Source organism: Oryzias melastigma, linkage group LG3, assembly GCF_002922805.2.
Source record: "Oryzias melastigma strain HK-1 linkage group LG3, ASM292280v2, whole genome shotgun sequence".
NCBI lineage: Eukaryota > Metazoa > Chordata > Actinopteri > Beloniformes > Adrianichthyidae > Oryzias > Oryzias melastigma.
This window is the reverse complement of record NC_050514.1, coordinates 20802464-20811043: the sequence shown is the minus strand read 5'-3', so window position 1 is coordinate 20811043 and position 8580 is coordinate 20802464.

Here is an 8580-nt window from a genome sequence, read left to right as displayed (position 1 = left end):
ATACTTAAGCAATGTTCAACTCCAGGACTCACTGTGAGTTATACCCAACATACTGTATGCCACCTGCATCCATTGGACAGTGGTTTACACCAAGCCATACATAAATTATAGTGTACCCAATCACAGTCTTTGTGACACATCACATAATCATCCTCATTAAAATGTCAGTGGTGCATTTGATTCTTATGACCTTGTGAGTTTAGGTCTTCCCCTCTGCTGAGAAGGTCACAGCTTCTTCACTCCTGTGTCGCAACATGCATGTTAAAATACTGAATTTCAATGGCAGGTGAAGCTCCTGGAGACGCTGTGCTGAACTCGAGCTGCTTTGTCACTTAAAATTGGTGAACTATTTATTTAGGAGATGTATTCAATTTCATGTTGAAGTTGGTTTTAAATAATGACATGTAATTACACACATTTTTTTCAGCAAAATTGTTTAATTTTAGGAAGTTATTTGATAGAAATTTAAGGAAGAAAAGGTTTACAGTCCAAGGAGTCTACTATAAGGTCATATTACAAAATTAAAGAAGAGTCACAGCTTCCAGTGTTACCTGGGCACAAAATTATGGTTATATTAAAAATACCTCTAATGATAATGACTAAACATAGGCGCGGTAACTCCAGCAGAGCAGAGAAAAATCTGGCATTGGCCTGCAGGCTGAGTGAAGAGGAGTCCATCCTGTTGATTGAAATGGAACACAGGTGCGCTCCAGCCAGGTGGAGACAATCATGATCTAAACATTCACTCAGGCCCACACACACACAAACATGCACACAAGCACACACATAGAAGCAACAGGGGTGGCTGTTGCTGAGGGTTTGGAGCAGCTGTCTCCCGGTTGATTAGTTGGTGGCTTTAAATTCCTCATATTCACTATCAAATGTCTTTGGACACACTTCACTTTTTACCTAATGTTAAAATACAATTAACTTTGTGAGTCCCTCTGGACACATTGGATATTAATCTTCTAAAAGGGAAGTTGTAAAATAAAACAGACTAAGATTAATGCTATAAATCATTTATCAAATTTTTTAAATAACGGTTATTACTGTCACAATAATAAAGTTTCCTGGAGCTGACAGTTATTTACATTTATTTATCTTTTTCCTAAGAATTTGTATGGTATATGGTTTCCAAATTAATTGTGTTTGCCTCACACATCACATCTTAAACCCTTCACCACCTTTCACAACCTTCTTGCACACACCTCTTTACCTCTTTCCTAGTCATTGCTTTGGACTGTACCTAAAGTCTTCCATCTTCTTCACCTCTGCTCCTTGAACCTCACTGTTTCACTTTAGGTTACAGGTTAAAGCCCACTATAATATTCTAGTGTGAAAGCACTTGAGATATCTGTTGTTTTAGGCCTAAACTGCAGAAATCATTCTGTAATCCAGTGGGTGTTAATTCCCATTAACAACAATTTATTTAAGGTGCTTTCTTCACTTTTCAAGTATGTATATCTTGTTTTTGCAGCCACTAACCTGTTTCCTCGCCCTCTGTCTTAGGGCTTTCTCCTAGCACGCCGTTTGTTCCGCGTCATGCCGATAACGCAACGGGGGGTTAATTGCTTGCTGCCCCTGGCTTTAGTCAAAAACTCCTTTTACTACCCTTTTTACTATGTACACCACTTTCTTTTTTGAGTTTTACGTCTGTCCGTCTGCTTCATTGCACCTTACTGCTGCAATGAATAACTTATTTCTTTTGTCCTTGAACAGATGTTCCAGGGAGGTCCAGTTTTATTTCCTCTCCCTCATCACTGCATTTTGTAACCTACATGTATGTCTTACAGCAGATGTTCCAGTATTTTTTTATATTTGATTGTCTTGTTCCTGTTCTGCTTGAGGTTTACTCCTAAATCTTTCATTTAGAGGGAGTTTTCCTCTCCAATGTTGCTTTTATTTGCTCACAATGAGTATTAGAGCAAAAATCCTTAAATTTAATCAGCTTGTTACAAATACAGTTTGTTATTAAGAAATTAAGACAATTTGGCTTCTCAAAGTTATGTCAAGTTATCATTTATAACTATTAAAGCTGATGGTTGATGCTTACTGTTTTGTGTATAGCATTAAGACAACCTTGGTTGTTAACTGGAGCTTTACAAATGCACTGAATTGAATTAAATGAACACAGACAGCATTACAATAGTTGTACGCGATGCCTTGCCTGCATTACTAAGATACATTTCTTTTTTATTTTGTCATGACATTGACTGATGTTAAATCGATGAGGCTGCAGATATGTGTGAATTTTGGACAATGTCTGCAACTTTTTGTGCTTGTTGTTGAGCAGCTACTAGATTGTGTTGTCAAGCCAAATGTCAGGCAGACACTCAACTTCCGCTACAAATTAAATATATCCTCCTTTGTCATCATAATTGTCGGGTATCTGTCCTAATTCGAATGCCCTTATAATCTCTGTTACTATAACCAACAGAACTGGCAGTCGGCTACATGAAGTTCGCTGCTACGTCTTGAGCTCACAACACAACCGTACTGTTTTTGGCACCATCGCACACCTCTGAAGGCAGGCCAGGCAATCCATGCATGAGAACAGCAGCAGAACAATCGCAGCAACCAAATAATCTGTATCTTTGGATGAACTCGGCTTTGGCATAGAATGAGGCGGGTGCTGTGAGGAGGCCCTTACAAACTCTCTGCATGTTCTTGTTGAGTTTCCTCCTGTTAGAGGAGAGTCATTTTATTGCCTCATGAATACTTGTGATAAATGAAATTAAAATAATGTATTTTCTTTTAATAATCCAGTCCTTTTGCAGGTCTGTAATTGTTATCTCTTAAATGCATTTTTAAATTGCCCTAAGCTGATTTAATGTTTGGGTGTTTGTTTTTTGTCATCAGTTGGTTGTTGATGACTTTTGTTGCAAATTAATTGCGAATACCTGAACTGAATTTAGGTTAATACGTACTTAAAACTGTTTTTCATCCTTTTTATGAACTTAGACTGACTCACGAGCTTTGTGTCTCTTTAAATATGTTGTATCTCCAGATTGTTTAGATAATGGTAGAATTGTGGTTCTCTGGGGGCATTAACATCTGCTGCAGGACTCCTTGTTCTTGCGGCTGTAGTTCTTTATGATTCTGACAAGTTGCTGAAGGGTTCTTATGCTGCATAATGACTTTGGCACCAATTAGAAACGTCCCTGATGGTAGCATGATTAATAACAACCTACAAATCTACAACGGCTAAACACTTGCACTGCCCTGTGCTGTTAGCTGGCTATAGAGCTGGGGAGACAAATACTTGTGATTCAGCAAAAAACATTCTGCCAAGATGACCAACTTTTTTGTGAGAATCTTGTGTATTTATGCCCCAGCAAATATTACTCCTTTAGAACTTTTGTGCAAAAACATTTGAAGATTAGCTTTTTTCGTTTTTAGAATTTTATGAAAAAGATGTAAAGAAACATATTTTAAATACATCTTACAGTGTGTTTAAGAAAATGTCTACCTTGTTATTGATTTTCCCATATTATAGCAAAATACATGAACTTTATACCTATTTAACCCAAATATATTTGTAAAATGCAGGGCTGCATGGTGGTGTAGTGGTTTGTGCTTTCACCTCACAGCAAAAAGGCTCTGATTCAAGTCTTGGCTGGATCATTTCTGTTTGAGGTGTGCATGTGTGGGCTTTCCAGGAACTCCTCTTCCCTCCCACAGCCCAAAAACATGCTTCATAGGTCAGTTGGTGATTCTAAATTGTCCCTTAGGTGGAGTTGTGAGTGTGTGTGGTTGTGTGTCTGTTTTGCCCTGCAGTGGATTGATGCACTGTCTGGGTGTACCCAGCATTCCCCTTTCAATGGTTTAGAAGGCCCTGTCAACCCCTTTACCCTGATAGTAATTAGGTTTTAAAAAATTGATGGATTTGTGTAAAATGTAGTCATGCTATTGCATTTCTTTTTCAAAGATGTTACGAAAATCATTGTTGGGAGTTCTAGGTTTCACATATATATCTTGTGGTTTGGAGGTTTGTGTCACACTGATCAGCATATCTTGATATGTTGTAAAATAGTTCCCAGTGCTCTTTTAATTGTGTTTGTACTATTTTTTTGTCACGGGCTGGTCGGCTAGGACACAGATGCAGGGAAGGAGGCTCAGAAACGAGTTAGAAGACTCACCAGAGGATAAAAGGACAAAACCAAGGTAGCTAGCTGCACTGAAAAAAAACACAGGAAGAGCATACAAAACGAACCAACACTAAACACAGGAGGACCTCAATTAAATAGGGAGCAACCTAAATCAACTAAGTGCAGACAACTGTGTACTTCTCCAGGAGAAAGTGGAGATTAGCTGGGAAGAGCCACAGTCAGCCTGTGCAGAGAAAACAGGTGAACCACAAACAAAACCAAACACATCCAAAACATAACATTTTTAGCCACAATATTTTATTAAAAACTGAAGTTTTCTAGGACAAAGTTTGTGCAGAGTGGCAGAAATTGGTCAGAATTCCCCCTCTGAGTTGGCATGGAAGTAAGCCTCCGCTGATATCCCATCATCCCTTTGTTTAAACTCTCCAGGTAGCTTACAGACCCTTACAACCACAAACTAACATTGCAAAAATGGCAATCAATACCAAGTTTTGAGTCAGAAACCAGCTCAGATGAGGAAAACAAAGATATATGTGGATCTAGTCATCTACAAGTGGATGTATCAGAATGGAGCAGAGCAGGGAGCTGGTGGCCCGACCCATTTCACTTGCTGCCTCACAAACCATATTTTTCATCTGCTCCAGATTCATCCCAGTTTCAATAAAGAAATACTCAGAATTGCAGTTTTAATCTTATATTATTTCATATTTGCCATCTATTATTAAAAAAAAAAAAAAGTTGGAGAAACATTGTTAAAAACACGATTTTCAGTAAACTGGGTCTTTAAGTTAAATGGATTAAAAATAGTTTGATTCCTCTGAAGATACTGCATTTCAGTTTGACGAGCTGTAGACACAAGTTCACTCTATAAGAAGCTCTGACTTTTTGCCCTACATTTATATATTAAAAAAACTTAAATGAGAAAGAAGGAACCTGCTATCACTGAATACATGGAGAGCAGTCTACCTTTGTGTTGCTTTGCTTTGCTGTTACCAAAGAGCTCTAGATCTCCCTGTCTACCATTCATCATATGTAAATAGATGCTTTAAATCATCACTTCATCCATTTGATTTTGCACTTCTTTCTTCATTCAGCTGCTATTATTCCCTTTCCAGGTCATTTCTTTCAGGAAACAGCTGTTTAGGCCCCTGCTTGTTAACACCTTAATCTAAAAAAAGCTTTCAAGTCTGCACACTTCCTTTTTTATGTTTTTAGTGTTGGTGTCTGACAGAGAGTGCAAATTAATCATTGGGGTGAGTGCAAGAAATAGAGATGGAGACAGGGGAAGATTCTCGTAGTGTCACTTTCTGTCTGGGTGGGTGTGCCTGTGAAGCTGAAAAATCGTTTAAATTAGGAAAGGAATGCAGGAATACTAACTAGTGATTCTGATCTGAGCCAAATTTTTTTTGTCAGGAAAATTCCCAAGTAGCTGCCTTGCAATTTCACAGTGATTGGACAAAGAGCGAAAAAAAAAGGGAAACTGGCTGAAGGAATATATCGAAGAATAACCAGAAGGAAAAAAATGAATGGATGACAGAGGAATCAGAGAAAAAAAAGAGTAAAAATGCAGGCAGAGTGAGTAGAGTGTGGTAATACTGAGTTCATTTTTGTTTTTTGTTTTTTTTACGTAGGAAAGTAAAGCACAGCGCTGTCTGAGGACAAGTACAATAAAAAAAAAAAACAGGAAAAGTTAAAGATATTTGTCTTACAACAAATCGTACCCAACCCATGAAGTTTGTTTTAAAATATATTTTATACAAGATATTAGGCTTTGCTAAAAAATGGAAATGCAGAATTACCAGTTAGTGACATTAGCCCACAAGATTCACATGAGCAACTCCAGGATCACAACACTCAACAATTTTGTTGGTAACACCCTGCAAAAAATCTACTAATTTTAATAGTTAAATGTCATCACCCAGGGCTCCTTTGAAAAAATAGATTTTTAATCTCAACAGGACTTCCCTGGTTAAATAAAGGTAAATAAAAAAACATAAAATAAATATAAAATCATCCTGATCAATAGAGCATTGTTATTATCTTTGTATTATCATAGTTAAACACCTTATTTTTTTTATTTGATTAAAATATTAAACTGTTAAAAATACATACTTTTAAATACTAAAAATGATTAAAAGATAGTATTTTATATTTAAAAATATATTGTCCCTGATAAAAATGTGTCATTTCCTACAAACATTTTTTTAAGCCAAAAACATATATATAAATATATATTTGGTATTTCAGATTCTCTATGACTTTCAGATTACTCCTACAATTCAGAATCTGTTCTCACAATGGCAGTGTGTTTGTGTAGTTACAAGCCTCCAGTATGTAATGCGTGATCTACACGTGAGACAAACATTTGAAACCTTTGACGATCATGCAAAGTTCTGTCCTGTAGCTGGAAAGAGGAGTACAGTATATTGAAAGGTGAAACTTTTAATGTTGTTGAGAGAAGTTTCAGGACGGAGGAGAATCGGTTAAAACATTTAATGTTATGACAATATTGTGAAGGATTACAAGTTGACACTTAATTGGAGGTCTCCACCTTATGTAGAATGGGCTTGTGGGCTGTTGTAAAGCTAAGGGCGGTTGAGTCTATATATATATATATATATATATATTATTTTTTTGCTTATATATAATTTTTTTTTTTTTAATTGAAAATATATTAAAATAAAATATTGTTTAGCTCAAAGCGGTTTGGCAAATGGATGGATTAATGGATGTTTTTGGATCTGAAATTGTGTTCAGTAAACTCTTAATCAAAATAAAACACTAGAAACTAGTTTTTAGGAGATATTTCATAAATGTTTGTCTAAATTTGATATTTCAAAGAACCTTTTTATATATTTTTCCTTTAGTCGGTTTTATTCAATTTATATTTCAATTTATAGCAGCAGTTTTTGTAATTAATCTGTTAAATATGCTGCCTGCATTTTTTATTTGAAGTTAACAACAGGATATTTGTGGGGATTACTCAAGCATGGAGAAACATGGACAGAAAACTGTTTAATAAGCTAATTAGTAACTCTTCAATGTGATTAGATACAGAATAAATCTAGGGAATACAATACTGTATGTCTGTTAAGATGTTATAGATGTTAAGTGATATGACAAAGAAGGTAAAAATCAAGCAAAAATTGCATTCAAAATCGAAAATATTGCCAAAATAGAAATCTAAAACTGTTTGGAAACTAAGTGAGATGAAAAACAGAAAGGCATCATTGAAAACCAACACAAGATAAATAAGACCAGACAGTAATTATGCATAAAGGGAAGGTGTATTACAAAATTAGAACTATAGAACTAACCAAGCAGGTAAGCAGGTTCTAAAATAAAAACAAAATACAAAGAATTAAACCAAAACAGGGGGAAAAAACGGTTTTCAGCAAAAGACAAAAAAAAAAACAGTTCTTGCAAAACGTGAAGTAAATTTCAAAGACCATGAAACACCCGAAGTCTACTTAAGGAATTAATGGCCAGAGTCAGCCCCAGCAAACCTTTTTTCACAAAATCATTACGGCTATTCTGACCGCTTGACTTTTTTGTTGTTCTTTCACCCTGTACCAGATGATTTATTGCACAGTGCTGACATAATGTCTCTGGATCTAATGTGTGTAGAAACAAACATTAGCCACAGAGTGACATTATGACCGCGGTGCAGAATAGTAGGTGGAGTGTCCTTAGAACAGACATTGAAGGTTTAGCTCCTCGTGTAGTTGGGTGTCCTCGCTGATGACATCTTCACGCTGAGTCACTACAGGCTGCAGGGTAGTTGATGTGTGGCTGAGCTACCTGACTCCCCCTGCAGTGAGAGAAGCACATCAGCCTTCCACAGCACTCAGTATCACAGGAAACGTGCACATTAAACTTGCGTTTTAAGTTTAGATGACTCATCTTCTGCCAGATGTCAATTTGCCCTTTAGGCTAATTTTTCTTTTAGACGTGTCACTGAAATTGGAGTTTTTAATGACTAGTTTGCCATGAAATATATTCTTGCTATTAACTTAAAGACAGCCTGCATGGGCCTGATCTGCTCACATCTACTGAAATTGTTTTGATGTCTGATATGAGTAAAGAGTACAGAGCTAGAGTCGTAGTCACGTTCATCAGTACAGGGGTTTATCCGTATAGGTACTGCATGTCTTTGAGTTGTCCGGCCCGTGGAGGGTCGTAGAGAGGAGGGGCCACACCTTATGGGGAGCGCAGGGGTGTCTTGCAGCTTTCCTTGTCAGGTCATCTGCTTTGCTACTCCATGGGTTTTTTTGTCATAGTTTAGTTTGTGCATTAAATGTTTTACTTTTCTGCCACCTTACCTGGTCTCCTGCATTTGGGTCCACCACTTCCTGACAATACTCTGATAATTTGATTCCCTAATTTCTAGAAAAAGCTGAACCACACACCTGCGTCTCACCTATTTCACACTTACTTTACTGTTGGGTGTTGTATAGGTGTTCACTATGAC